At 48.3% G+C, this 15,160-nt stretch overlaps 1 protein-coding gene across 4 annotated transcripts in view; it reads right to left on the bottom strand.

Moving 5' to 3' along the window:
- The window catches only part of YEATS2 (YEATS domain containing 2), a 130,293-nt gene extending 116,899 nt beyond the window's left edge, over positions 1-13,394 (bottom strand). For all 4 annotated transcript variants that reach the window (XM_038750077.1, XM_038750086.1, XM_038750103.1 and 1 more), the window contains exon 1: positions 13,376-13,394. The gene's annotated coding sequence lies outside the window, so the exon portion shown is untranslated. The remainder of the gene's footprint in view (positions 1-13,375) is intronic.
- Positions 13,395-15,160: the final 1,766 nt, after the last annotated feature.

Raw genomic sequence — 15,160 nt, 5'->3', positions numbered from 1 at the left:
TCAAGCAGAAACTTCCAACCACTGGCTTTAAGGAACTCAATCAGCTTTTCTCCTCTGACGTACCCACTGCCTTTACCCACTACACCCCAGCTCGGATTTTTCCCAAGTTAATAGTCTCACTGGGCCCTCATCCTCATCTCTCCCATCACCAATCTCTTGCTCACATCTTCCCTTCTGCCTGGAACTCCCTTCTGCTTCATCGCTGGCAGACCACTGGTTTTCCCATCTTCAGTGCCCTTCGGGAGTCAATTTCCTACAGGTGGCCTTTTCTGACTGATTCCTATTCTCCCCAGCTACTATTCCAGCATTTCCCTGCTACCTAAGCACTTAAGTAGCAGGGGTAGAGGTAGTAACAGCATTTATTGAGCACTCCCCACCAACACAGTGCCCTAAACTGTACCAGGTAATTGGAAAGTCTAATTACATGATAATCAATAATCACGATTAACACATTCCCTGCCCTCAAACAGCCCATTCTCTAATGCGGGGGGGCGGGGGGTATGCAAATGTCTTATACTCTATTACTTCCTCCTTATCTGTAATTTATTTTAATGACTGACATTCCCCACTAGATTGTAAGTAAATTCCTTGAGGGCAGGGGTCATGATGCGCATATATATATATATATTAAAGATGTGTGTTATATATATATATGTATATGATGTGTATATATCTTTATATATATATTAAAGATGCGTATATATGTATAATTCTATTTATTTATACAGATGCTATTGATGCCTGTTTGCTTGTTTTAACACCTGTCTCCCCCCTTCTGGACTGTGAGCCCATTGTCGGCAGGGATTGTCCCTCTTTGTTGCTGAACTGTACTTCCCAAGCCCTTAATACAGTGCTCTGTACACAGTAAGTGCTCAATAAATACGACTGAATGAATAAATGAATGTCTACTAATTCACTGTACTCCCCCGACGACTCGGAGCACTGTTCTGAATACAGGAGGCTAGAAAAATGATCACCATCCCAGAAGTGGGTGAAGTGAGACTTTACCATGTCTTTGGGCTAGCCGGGTAGATTGCTGCTTTAATAGTAAAGGAACAGTAGGGTTCACAAACACTGGGTGGTGAATGTTATGCGCAGGGAATGTGTTTATTTTTGTATTGTGCTCTCCCAAGCGCTTTGTACTGTGCTCCGCACATGGTAAACGCTCGATAAATATGACAATGAATGACCAGCTGAATACACAGTCATGGCTATGAGTACAGGAGGGAGAAGCCAGTCAAAAGTATACAAAAGAAAACAAGGATATGTGGTCCAAAGAGAATAGGAGAAGTAGGAATGGTATTTACATGAGTGTCCACTGTACTAAGTGCTTAGGAAAATATGACAGAAACCAAAGAAGGAGAAGCCCTTGTATGAATTTTTCTAGCGGCCAGGGGCAAAGCAAGAACTAGAACTCTGCTCTCTTGGCTACTCCATCCATGTTCTTTCCACTAGACCACCCTGCCTCTGGGTAAAGTGAAGAAGTCAGCACCACCCTCATAGAGACAAGAGAGACATTCTGAGGAGAGAAAGCAGATATCCCATTTCTCTTCCCTGGGCAAATCAAAGCTGGGCTAGCTTCTCAGGGTGAGATGGGTTGTTATTCAAACCTGCTAATTCAACTTCACAGGCTGCCATGAGAAAGAGTGCCAGCTTGAGTCAGGAGCAGGCTGACTCAGTGGGGATTTGAGCACATTTCAGCTGCCTAGAAAAGCCAAGCCTTAAGGACTCTTGATTCTCACATGTTTCACTTCCAACAGGATCGAGCTGCTGCACTGATCCAGGCAATTAGCCTGAAAGCTGCGCTACCTAGAGTGAAGAGCCTGGGTCTGGGAGTAAGAGGACTTGGATACTAATTCCAGCTCTACCATCTGTCTCTGGGTGACCTTGGACAGGTCACTTCACTTCTCAATGTTTCAGTTAGCTCGTCTATAAAATGGGGATTATAATAATAATAATGATGATGGTATTTGTTACGTGCTTACTATAATAATAATAATGGTATTTATTAAGAGCTTACTCTGTGCAAAGCACTGTTCTAAGCGCTAGGGAGGATACAAGGTGATCAGGTTGTCCCACATGGGGCTCACAGTCTTAATCCCCATTTTACAGATGAGGGAACTGAGGCACAGAGAAGTTAACTGACTTGCCCAAAGTCACACAGCTGACAAGTGGCGGAGTCGGGATTAGAACCCATGATGTCTGACTCCCAAGCCTGTGCTCTTTCCACTGAGCCACACTGCTTCTCTAAGCAAAGCAGGCTACCTTTTTTTTCTCCAGGTCGGGGGTTGAGGCTGTGGTCAGCCATAGGTCGGAGCAGGAGGAATGGGGCAGAGGTGATTGACCTTCCAACCCCCTCTCCTTTACCTTCCCCCCCAACACAGACACACACACACACACACACACACACACACACACACCATCTTCATATGTAGCTTGATAATACTACTAATAATGATGGCATTTGTTAAGTGCTTACTATGTGCCAAGCACTGTTCTAAGCGGCTGGGGGGATACAAGGTAATCAGGTTGTCCAACAAGGGGCTCATGGTCTTAATTCCCATTTTCCAGATGAGGTAACTGAAGCACAGAGAAGTTAAGTAACTTGCCCAAAGTCACACAGCTGACAATTGGCGGAGCCGGGATTTGAACCCATGACCTCTGACTCCCAAGCCCGGGCTCTTTCCATTGAGCCACGCTGCTTCTCTATATGTCCATGTGACTATCAGTCAAGCACTGTTCTAACCGCTGGGGTAGACACAATCTAATCAGGTTGGACATAGTCCCTGTCCCACATGGGGCTCACAGTCTTACAGCGGTGTATGCAGCCCAAGTGCAGTCCTGGAAAGACAGAGCCCCACGTGGGACGCCGACTGTGCCCAACCTGATTATCTTGTATCTACCCCAGTGCTCGGTGCAGTGCCCGACACATAGTGAGAACCTGACAAATACCACAAAAATTAGCAATAGTTCTTTTTTTTTAAAAAAAAAAAGGGGAATAGATCTTTTTCTACAACTCAACCAAATTTTATCCATTTCCTGTTCTTTCAGGCCCATTCAGCTCCCTGAAGTGGTGGCCTGCTGTTCACTATTTCCTGCGGTCCACAAACACAGAGAACAGAGTTTACATTTTAAGTGGCCTGAAAATGATCAAACAAAGCACAAACATATACTGACTGCTTCTTGTAATTAGGTTTTCCTCTTTTTGTTGTGTTGATAAATTTCAAGTAGAGGCCTCCAGTACTAAAGGGGAATTTCAAGATAAAGAAGCTGGAGATTTGTTTTGGTTATCTGTTTCCAAAAAAATACAAATGGAATAATTTGGTCGAAATATTTTCTTCCCCTGCTGGGGGATGGGAGGGCAATGTGGCAAACTGCCACCCACACTCAGAAAGGGTGAGCTGAGCAGCGCTCTCTCCTCTCCATTGCAATAATAACAATGATAATGGTATTTGTTAAGCACTTACTACGTGCCAAGCACTGTTCTAAGCACTGGGGGAGATAAAGGGTTATCAGGTTGTCCCATGTGAGGCTCACTCTCTTAATCCCCATTTTACAAATGAGGTAACTGAGACACAATGAAGTGAAGTGACTTGGCCAAAGTCACACAACTGACAAGTGGCAGAGCCAGGATTAGAACCCACAATCTCTGACATCCAAGCCCGTGCTCTTTCCACTAAGTAATGCTGCTTTCTAATCACACAGATCCCCCCATCCCCTGGACCCCGAATCAGAAATAAAATAATTTAACAATTTAATGCATATGTTTTATCTACACACTCACCCATCACATATTCAACGACAGTCCTATCCATTATACCACGTCAATCTGAGTGGACTGACAATGTTTCTTTCAGTGCTTCCAAAAAAGGAAAGTTTTAAAAAGCTCGACAAACAGAAATTCCTCATAAATTTTCTTCTAAAGCTTGGTCTATTTTAGGGGAAAAGTTGCTTTAAATTCACTATTGTACTCTGCAAGATATTTATATTCACGAAAACATTACCGGGTGTGGTTTGAGCTCTTTATAGGTGCAGTCATATTCGGATTAAGGGCAGTTTCAACACCAGTAACCAAAAGGCAGAAAGAGTAAGTAATAGGGCAGATGAAGACTGTCATGACAGGAAACTAATGTAGGTGACTAAAATAAACTCTTATTAAAACCAAACCATAAAAAAGGAGTCTACTGACAAACAAAAGTAGTGCAAAGGAAGTTGTGGTCCTCTGTCTCATCAACCTAACAGTTTCAGACTAAGAAGAAATCCAGATTCTTGCCGGTTTCTACAAAGAGTCGTCCCCTATGTCTACCTGCCTTCTAGGAATGGAATGAAGGCAATCCTGCTCTGCCATTTATCAGCTGGAAATTGCAGAAGGTGATAGCTATCTTCATCTTAACCCGAATCAAACAGAGAAAGACACTTTTCTTTCTTTCATCTGTGATGAAATGATCTCTGACTCCCAAGCCCGGGCTCTTTCCACTGAGCCACGCTGCTTCCCATAGTAAGCACTGAACCAATACCATCATCATCATCACAGATAGATGTGCCAAATTGGTATCTGTTAAGTGCTTACTATGTGCCAAGCTTAGAACAGTGCTTGACACATAGTAAGCGTTTAACAAATACCAACATTATTATTATAAGGGAAACAGCGTGGCTCATTGGAAAGAGCACAGGCTTTGGAGTCAGAGGTCATGGGTTCAAATCCCGGCTCCGCCAATTGTCAGCTGTGTGACTGTGGGCAAGTCACAACTTCTCTGTGCCTGTTACCTCATCTGTAAAATGGGGTTAAGACAGTAAACCCCACGTGGGACAACCTGATCACCTTGTAACCTCCCCAGTGCTTAGAACAGTGCTTTGCACATAGTAAGTGCTTAATAAATGCCATTATTATTATTATGTGCCAAGCACTGTTCTAAGCACTGGGGTAGACACAAGGTGATCAGGTTGTCCCACATGGGGTTCCCAGTCTTAATCCCCATTTTCCAGATGAGGTAACTGAAGCACAGAGAAGTTAAGTGACTTGCTTAAAGTCACATAGCTGATAAGTGGTAGAGTCGGGATTAGAACCCACAACCTCTGACTCCCAAGCCCGGGCTCTTTCCACTGAGCAACGCTGCTTCTGTAGCATGACACCTCTGTGATGGCAAATTCAGTGTGCCGGGCCTTGAAGGTTCTCTGCTGTCAGGCCTCCAGGGTGTTAAGGTGTGTTCTCGGGCCCCCAAAAGAGCGCCACAGAGGGCTTGCTTGAAAAAAGAAATTGTACAAAGTTCTGGTTCTCTTTGTCTGAGCCTTGGAAACCCAGTCCGACCAAAAGGAAACAATATACTACCTCATGGGAACCAAGTCCCCTCTGCCCTACTGCACGAGATTTCAAAGACTTGTGCTCTGTGTCTGTCCATAAAATCAGTCAATGGTATCGTGAGCCTTCTAGACTGTGAGCCTGTTGTTGGGTAGGGACCGTCTTTATATGTTGCCAACTTGTACTTCCCAAGAGCTTAATACAGTGCTCTGCACACAGTAAGCGCTCAATAAATACGACTGAATGAATGAATGAATGAATGAGGAGTAGCATGACCTAGCAGAAAGAGTAGGGGCCTGTGAGTCTGAGGATCTACGTACTAATCCCAATTCTGTCAATTTTTTTAAAGGCGTTTGTTAAGTGCTTACCATGTGCCAGGCACTGCTGAAAACCTTGGAGAAGATACAAGCTGTATATGTGTATATGTATATACATGTACATACATATACATATATGTATATATGCACATATGTTTGTGCATATTTACGTTTGCACATATTTATATGTTTGTACATATTTATTACTCTATTTATTTATTTTACCTGTACCTATCTATTCTATTTATTTTATTTTGTTAGTATGTTTGGTTTTGTTCTCTGTCTCTCCCTTCTAGACTGTGAGCCCACTGTTGGGTAGGGACTGTCTCTATACGTTGCCAACTTGTACTTCCCAAGCGCTTAGTACAGTGCTCTGCACACAGTAAGCGCTCAATAAATACAATTGATTGATATGCACCTGTATATATGTAGATATGTTTGTACGTATTTATTACTCTATTTATTTATTTGTACATATTTATTCTATTTATTTTATTTTAATATGCTTTGTTCTCTGTCTCCCCCTTCTAGACTGTGAGCCCACTGTTGGGTAGGGACCGTCTCTATGTGCTGCCAACTTGTACTTCCCAAGTGCTTAGTACAGTGCTCTGCACACAGTAAGTGCTCAATAAATACGATTGAATGAATGAATGAATGAAAGCTGATCTAATTGGACACAGTGCCTGTCCCACCTGGGGCTCAAAGGCTTAATCCCCATTTTACAGATGAAGTAACTGAGGCCCAGAGAAATGAAATGACTTGCACAAGGTCACAGAGCAAAGTGGTGGAGCTGAAATTAGAACCCAAGTCCTCTGACTCCTAGGCCCGTGCTCTAGGCCATGCTGCTTCAATTGCCTCCTGTGTGATCTTGGGCGAGTCACTCAACTACCCTGTGCCTCAGTTTCCTCATCTCTAAAATGGGGAGTAAATGTCTGTTCTCCCTCCTACATACACTGTGAGCCCCAAGTGGGTCAGGGACTGTCCCTGACCTGAGGATCTTGTATCTAGCCCAGCCCTTAAAACAGTGCTTGACATTCCTGCCTAATCCCACCTCTACCACATGTCTGCTGTGTGACCTTGGGCAAGTCATTTAACTTCTCTGTGCCTCAGTTACCTCATCTGTAAAATGGGAATTAAAAGAGTGAGCCCCACGTGGGACAACCTGATTACCCTGTGTCCACCCCAGTGCTTAGAATATTGCTTGGCACACAGTAAGCGCTTAAAAAATACCATAATAATTACTTATTATTATTCATTCATTCAATGGTATTTATTGAGCACTTACTGTGTGCAGAGCACTGTACTAAGCACTTGAGAAGTACAAACCGGCAACATACAAAGACGGTCCCTACACAACAACAGGATAATAATGATAATAATGGCATTTGTTAAGCGCTTACTATGTGCGAAGCACTGTTCTAAGCGCTGGGGGGATAAAAGGTGATCAGGTTGTCCCCCGTGGGGATCGCAGTCTCAATCCCCATTTTACAGATGAGGCATCTGAGGATCAGAGAAGTTAAGTGACTTTCCCAAGGTCACACAGCAGACATGTGGCTGAGCTGGGATTAGAACCCATGGCCTCTGCCTCCCAAGCCCGTGCTCTTTCCACTGAGCCAAGCTGCTTCTCTAGCCACGGGATATTGTAAGCACTAAAATACAATAATAATAATGATATTTATTGTCTTTGAACTCTGGAGAAATGAGAAAAAAGCATCAGTGGCTCCTTCAGCCTGCTAAGAGAGAAGCCATCATGTCTGGACTGAGAAAACCCAAAGACAAGGTGGCCAGAACAAGTCAAAGAGCCTCCACCCCTTATCCAGGCTTCCTCCTCGAGCATCGGTTAGGGAACACCCTCCCACTCTCCCACACAGGGAGAAAGCAGTCACAGTTGCAAAACCCACAATTCTTGTGGGGTGACAAGCTCCAATCGCCTCTCCTTTTGAAAGGTAGCCCCTGAGATCCAGGAAAGACAGAACCAAGTTGTCTATCAATCAACTGGCTTGACAGCGCTTACTGTATGCAGACACTGTACTAAGCGCCTGGGAGAGTATAACAGAAGAGAGTTGGTAGACATGTTCCTTGTCCACAAGGAGCTTATTACCATCTTAGAGGGGAGTATGCAGTCTAGAGGACCGATCGTCACGACTGTTGGTCTTTCACTCGCAGAAAAGATGTTTTTTCCTGAACCCTGACCAGCACAAAGGCTTTGCCCGGGATTTTTTTCTAAAAGTGGTACTATGTCTTTTTAGGCTCACGTTTCATCTTAAAAGAGAAAACACCAGGCAGAGTCTAATGAGCCAGGCTGGACTGGCCCAAGCTGTCAGGGCCAGAAGGATTTCCCTGGTGCAGAAATTGGCAAACTTCCATACCCGAATGCTACCAACCGGAGTGGTGGTGCCAATTCATGCCACTAGTTGATCTGAGGAGAAAAGCAGAAAAGGAAGGAGGAGGAGGAGGGTAGGGATCATGTCTTATTCTGTTGCATTTTTCAAGTGCTTTGTACAGTGCTCCGCACAGAGTAAGCACTCAATATATACCACTGGTTATTTGGAAGAGGGAGGGGAAAAGAAAAAAGAGAGTCCACCTGGTGACGGGCAGTAGAAGATCACTCACACTACACAGACTACAGGATGCTCAACTATCGATCAATCAATCAATCACTCTGCACTGGCAGAGCGTGTGGAAGACAGGAGAAGAGCTGGGAAATGCCCAGAGGGCTCGGCAACCCCTTCAGCTAAGGATCTACAAACTTTGTGCTTTCCCTCAGTTTATACCTCCTAAGGCTCCTCCACATCTCCCCACCTTCCTAGCATAATAATCATGGCGCCATCCTGGATACTCACAATGAAAGGCTACCCTCCCATCTAGACTTTAAGCTCAATGGGGGCAGGGAATGTGTCTGTTTGTTCTACTGAATTCTCCCAAGCACTTAGTACCATGCCTTGCACACAGAAGTGCTCGATAAATACGACTGAATGAATGAATGAGCCCGTCTTCTAGACTGTGAGCCCAACGTGGGCAGGGATTGCCTCTGTTGCTGAACTGTACTTTCTAAGCGCTTAGTCCAGTGCTCTGCACACAGTAAGCGCGCACTAAATACAATCCACTGAATGAGGTTTAACGAGCTTCCTGTCTGTCAAGGTGTGTCCAACACTCTCCTGCAAGGGATGCAACATCAGGTGCCATACAAAGCAGCGGAAAAACCTGGTCCCAGCCCACAGGTGGTTACAATCCGAGTTGCCGAGTAGGTGGAAAGGAGCTACAATGCTAGAGTGGCACACACTCGTGATAGGAAGGAGAAATGTGGTGGGACCTGCCTGTATCACTTTCCTAAAACAAGTTCGGTCCACGTCTCCCCGCTCCTTGAGAACCTCCCGTGGTTGCCCATCCAACTCCTCCTCCTTACCATTGGCTTTAAAGCACTCAATCAGCTCACCACCCCCCACCCTTTACACTCAACTGCTGTCACTTTATTGTGCAGAGCACTGAAATAAATGATTGGGAGAGTACAACACAATAAAATTAGCAGGCATGCTCCCTGCCCATACCAAGCTTACAGTCTGGAGATAAGTTTACACCTCACCGATTTCCTACTATAACCCAGCCCAGCCCAAATACTTGGCTCCTCTAACGCCAACCTACTTACTGCATCTCAGTTTCGTCTATCTTGCTGCTGACCCCTTGCCCACCTCCTTCCTCGGGCCTGGAAATCCCTCTCCCTTCACGTCGGACAGTCCTCCGCTCTCCCCACCTTCAAGCCTTATAAGAATTACATCTCCTCCAAGAAGCCTTCCCTGAATAAATCCTCATCTCCCCTAATCCCCCGCCCCTTTGAGTGGATCTGTACTGATAGGCACCCTACCCTCAGCACTTAGGCACATCCATCATCTACTTTCACGTTTGTCCCCCCTCCATATGACAGACCACCACTCTTCCTACCTTCCAAGCCTTATTGAAAATCACATCTCCTCCAAGAGGCCTTCACCAATTAAGCCCTCTCTTCTCCAAACTCCCTCTCCCTTCTGCCAAACCTATGCACTTGGAGCGGTACCTTTAACCACTTGATTATCACCCCATCCTTAAGTGATTTTTATAATAATAATAATAATAATAATGGTATTTGTTAAGTACTTACTATGTGCAAAGCACTGTTCTAAGCGCTGGAGAACTTACAAGGTGATCAGGTTGTCCCACGGGGGTTCACAGTTTTAATCCCCATTTTACAGATGAGGTAACTGAGGCACAGAGAAGTTAAGTGACTTGCCCAAAGTCACATAGCTGACAGTTGCCGGAGCCAGGATTTGAACCCATGACCTCTGACTCCAAAGCCCGTGCTCTTCCCATTGAGCCACGCTGCTTCCCACTATTATTAGTATCGGTACCTCTAGATTGTTAACTCCTGGCAGGTAGGGAATGGGTCTACCAACTCTAGAAGTCTCTTCTAGACTGGGGGCCCGTTGTTGGGTAGGGACTGTCCCTATATGTTGCCAACTTGTACTTCCCAAGCGCTTAGTACAGTGCTCTGCACACAGTAAGCACTCAATAAATACGACAATGAATAAATGAACTCTGTTGTACTCTCCTGAGTGCTTAGTACAGCGCTTTGCCCACAGTAAGAACTCAAGATGCATCACTGATGGATGGGGGAAATGAGAAGTGACACTATGACTTACTCTCTGTGTTGAGGAATACTTTTTGGAAGGCCCAAAGGAGAAAGTCCAATATTATTTATCATCTATTGATTCATGTGCTCTATGCAGGCCACCTTAGCAAGGAAATTGGCTTCAAGTCCTTTCCTCCTCCTACTCCCTGAAAAGGCTCCGAAATGAACCCCCAGGTGGATATAAGGGGCCACCTGAATCTGTGTCCCAGCAGAGGATGCCAGGCTCAGACGTCTGGCCCCATTTCCAACTTCCAACTGGAAGCAGTGTGGCCTAGGGATGACAGCAAGGGTCTGGGAATCAAAGGACCTGGGTCCTAGGCGGAGCTCTGCCACTTGTCTGCTGGGTCACCTTGGACAAGTCACAATTTCTCATCTGTAAAATGGGGATTAATATTCTGAGCCCCATATGGGACAGGGATCAGGTCCAACCCCGTTATCTTGTACCCACCCCAGTGCTTAGTACAGTGACTACCACATAGTAAGTGCTTAACAAGCACCATAATAATAATATTATTATTATTATTATTATTTCACCATTCCAGCACAGGTTAGTTCTGATAGGTGTGAGAGGCCGAAGCTGCGGCGGTGGCAGCAGCAGTGCTCAGAAGCTCCTACAGCAGGAGGCTGAACCCTGGGATGGGTGGGAGAGGGGGCAAAGGAATTAATTAATTCATTAATTAATTGTATTTAATGAGTGCTTACTATGTGCAAAGCACTGTAATAAGTGCATCAGAAGGTACAATACAACAATAGACACATTCCGGCCATTCCTGCCCCCAACGAGCTCACAGTCTAGATGTAAATAAGTAAATTACAGATACACACACATGTGCTTTGGGGATGGGAGGGAAGACGAATGAAGGAGCAAGGAAGAGTGGCGCAGAAGGCAGTAGAAGAGGAGAGAAGGGCTGAGTCAAGGAAGGCTTCTAGGAGGAGTAAGCCTTCAATAAGATTTTGAAGTGGGGGAGAGCAATAAACTGAGGGAACCAGCAGGCTTGGCACAAAGGGGCTAGCTTCTCGAGGGTAGGGACCACGTCTAATTCCCACCCGGGTATTCCTTCCCTGCAGGATTCTGCACATGGCAAATGCTTAGTAAATATACACTAATGTTCAATACAGTACACAGAAGCAAATCACTTCACTTCTCTGTGCTTCAGTTCCCGCATCTGTAAAATGGGGGTTAAGACTGTGAGCCCCAAGTGGGACAGGGGCCGGGTCTGACCTGATTACCTTATATCTACCAAAGTGCTGGGCACATAGTAAGTGTTTAACAAATATTATTATTATTATTATGATAGGGGCAGCGGGTTGCAAAACTGGGCTGGTAGAGTGGGCGACCCCTACCTAAGGGTGGGGAGGGCCTGGGGTTTCTGTTCAAAGGGTTGAGACAGGAGGGAAGGGAAGAAGGAAGGGAGGAAAGGAGGAGGGAGACAAAGGGAAGGAGAGAGAAAGAGGGAGGGCACCGCTGATTGTCTGCTGTGTGACCTTGGGCAAGTCACTTCACTTTTCTGTGCCTCAGCTGTATCTACCCCAGTGGTTAGAACAGTGCTTGGCACAAAGTGTTCCAGTGCTTAGGACAGAGTTTGGCACATAGTAAGTGCTTAAAAAATTCCATAATTATTACTATTATTAGTAAGCTCTTGACAAATAACATCCTTATTATAAGCAGCGTGGCTCAGTGGATAGAGCCCGTCTTTGGAGTCAGAGGTCACGGGTTCAAATCCCGGCTCCACCACTTGTCAGCTGTGTGACTTTGGGAAAGTCACTTAACTTCTCTGTGCCTCAGTTCCCTCATCTGTAAAATGGGGGTGAAGACTGTAAACCCCACGTCGGACAACCTGATCACCTTGTAACCTTCCCAGCACTTAGAACAGTGCTTGGCACGCAGTAAGCGCTTAACAAATACCAACATTATTGGGGGGGGGGGGGAGGAGGGGAGGGAAGAAGGGGGAGGAGGAGCGAGAGGAGGGAATGGGAGGGGAGGAGGAAGAGGGAGAGAGAGGAAGGGAAGAAGGAGGGAGGAGGAAAGGGAAGGAAGGGGAGAAGGAGGGGGAGAGGGAGGGGGAGAAGGAGGGGGAGGGGGAAAGGGAGAGAGGATGAAAGGAGGGGGAGGGGAGAAGGAGGGGGAGGGGGAAAGGGGAGAGGATGAAAGGAGGGAAGGGAGGAGAGGGAGGGAGGGCGAGAGGGGAAACAGGAGGGAAAGAGGAGAGGGAGGACGGAAGGACGAAGGAAGGGAGGAGGGAAGGGAGGAGGGAAGGGAGGAGGGAAGGGAGAGGAGGAAGGAGGAGGGAAGGGGGAAGGAGGAGGGAAGGGGGAAGGAGGAGGGAAGGGGGGACGGAGGAGGGAAGGGGGAAGGAGGAGGGAAGGGGGGAAGGAGGAGGGAAGGGGGAAGGAGGAGGGAAGGGGGAAGGAGGAGGGAAGGGGGAAGGAGGAGGGAAGGGGGAAGGAGGAGGGAAGGGGGAAGGAGGAGGGAAGGGCGGAAGGAGGGGGGAAGGGGGAAGGAGGAGGGAAGGGGGAAGGAGGAGGGAAGGGGGAAGGAGGAGGGAAGGGGGAAGGAGGAGGGAAGGGGGAAGGAGGAGGGAAGGGCGGAAGGAGGGGGGAAGGGGGAAGGAGGAGGGAAGTGGGAAGGAGGAGGGAAGGGGGAAGGAGGAGGGAAGGGGGAAGGAGGAGGGAAGGGGGAAGGAGGAGGGAAGGGGGAAGGAGGAGGGAAGGGGGAAGGAGGAGGGAAGGGGGAAGGGGGAAAGAGGAGGGAAGGGGGAAAGTGGAGGGAAGGGGGAAAGTGGAGGGAAGGGGGAAAGAGGAGGGAAGGGGGAAGAGGGGGGAAGAGGAGGGAAGGGGAGACGGAGGAGGGAGGCAGGGAGAGGAGGGAAGGGAGGCGGGGGAGAGGGAGGGGGACGGAGGGAGGGGGTGAGGGGTGGACCCGCCCCGGCCTTGTGCTCTCCGGAAACAGCTGCAGCCCCCCGCCCCCGCCCCCCTCCCCGCCGCGGGACCGGAGTTGAGGCAGGGCCGCGCGCCCCCCCGCCGCGCGCCCCCGGCCCGTCCCGGGCACACAAAGCCGGCGCGGCGCGCCCCCGCCCGCGGGCCCCCCGCACTCACCGACACCCGCCTCCGGCTCCGGCTCCGGCTCCGGCTCCGCGGGGCCCCCGACACCCCGGCACACCGGACACAGAGGGCAGGGGCGGGCGGGCGAGCACCGCCCCCGCCGCCACGAGGCTCCCGCCGCCGCCGCCGCCGCCGCCGGCGCCCCCGGAAAGCGGCCCGCCCAGGCCCGCCCTCCGCCTGCGCACGGCAGGGAGGAGGAGGAGGAGGAGGAGGAGCGGCGGGAGGAGGAGGAGCGGGAGGAGGGCGGCCACGGACCCCAGCGGACCGGAGAAGCGGGCGGGGCCAGGAGTCCGTCCCGCCCCCCGCGGCCTCCCCAACAGGAGGCTGGGCCCCGCCCCTTTACCCCTCGGGCACCTCATCATCATTATCATCATCATCATTCAATCCCATGTATTGAGCGCTTACTATGTGCAGTGCACTCTACCAAGCGCTTGGGGAGTACAAGTTGGCAACATGTAGAGACGGTCAATCAATCAATCGTATTTATTGAGCGCTTACTGTGTGCAGAGCGCTGTACCAAGCGCTTGGGAAGTACAAGTTGGCAACATATAGAGACGGTCAATCAATCAATCAATCGTATTTATTGAGCGCTTACTGTGTGCAGAGCGCTGTGCCAAGCGCTTGGGAAGTACAAGTTGGCAACATATAGAGACGGTCAATCAATCAATCGTATTTATTGAGCACTTACTGTGTGCAGAGCGCTGTACCAACCGCTTGGGAAGTACAAGTTGGCAACATATAGAGACGGTCCCTACCCAACAGCGGGCTCACAGATCTAGAAGGGGGAGACAGAGAACAAAACCAAACATATTAACAAAATAAAATAAATAGAATAAATATGTACAAGTAAAATAGAGTAATAAATCTGCACAAACATATATACATATATACAGGTGCTGTGGGGAAGGGAAGGAGGTAAGACGTGGGGGATGGAGAGGGAGACGAGGGGGAGAGGAAGGAGGGGGCTCAGTCTGGGAAGGCCTCCTGGAGGAAGTGAGCTCTCAGTAGGGCCTTGAAGGGAGGAAGAGAGCTAGCTTGGCGGATGGGTGGAGGGAGGGCATTCCAGGCCGGGGGGATGACGTGGGCCGGGGGTCGACGGCGGGACAGGCGAGAACGAGGCACGGTGAGGAGGTTAGCGGCAGAGGAGCCGGGGGTGCGGGCTGGGCTGGAGAAGGAGAGAAGGGACGTGAGGTAGGAGGGGGTCCCTACCCTACCCAAGAGCGGGCTCACAGTCTAGAAGGGGGAGACAGACAACAAAACAAAACATATAAACCAAATAAAATTAATAGAATTCATCAAAGCATTTAATAAGCACTTACTATGTGCCAAGCACGGTTCTAAGCCCTGGAGAGGTTACAAGGTGATCACGTTGTCCCACGGGGGGCTCACAGTCTTCATCCCCATTCCACAGATCATCATCATCATCATCATCATCATCATCAGTGCGGTTCTGTGGAAAGATCCTGGGCTTTGGAGTCAGAGATCATGGGTTCGAATCCCGCCTCTGCCACATGTCTGCTGTGTGACCTTGGGTAAGTCACTTCACTGAGCCTCAGTGTCCTCATCCGTAAAGTGAGGATTAAGACTGTGAGCCCCACGTGGGACAACCTAATCACCTTGTATCCTCCCCAATGCTTAGAACAGTGCTTTGCACATAGTAAGCACTTAACAAATGCCATCATTATTATTATTATTATCATCATCATCATCATCGCATTTATTAAGCATTTACTATGTGCCGAGCACCGTTCTAAGCACTGGGGAGGTTACAAGGTGATA

Source organism: Tachyglossus aculeatus, chromosome 1, assembly GCF_015852505.1.
Source record: "Tachyglossus aculeatus isolate mTacAcu1 chromosome 1, mTacAcu1.pri, whole genome shotgun sequence".
Lineage (NCBI taxonomy): Eukaryota > Metazoa > Chordata > Mammalia > Monotremata > Tachyglossidae > Tachyglossus > Tachyglossus aculeatus.
This window is presented reverse-complemented; position numbering and strand designations above follow the sequence as displayed.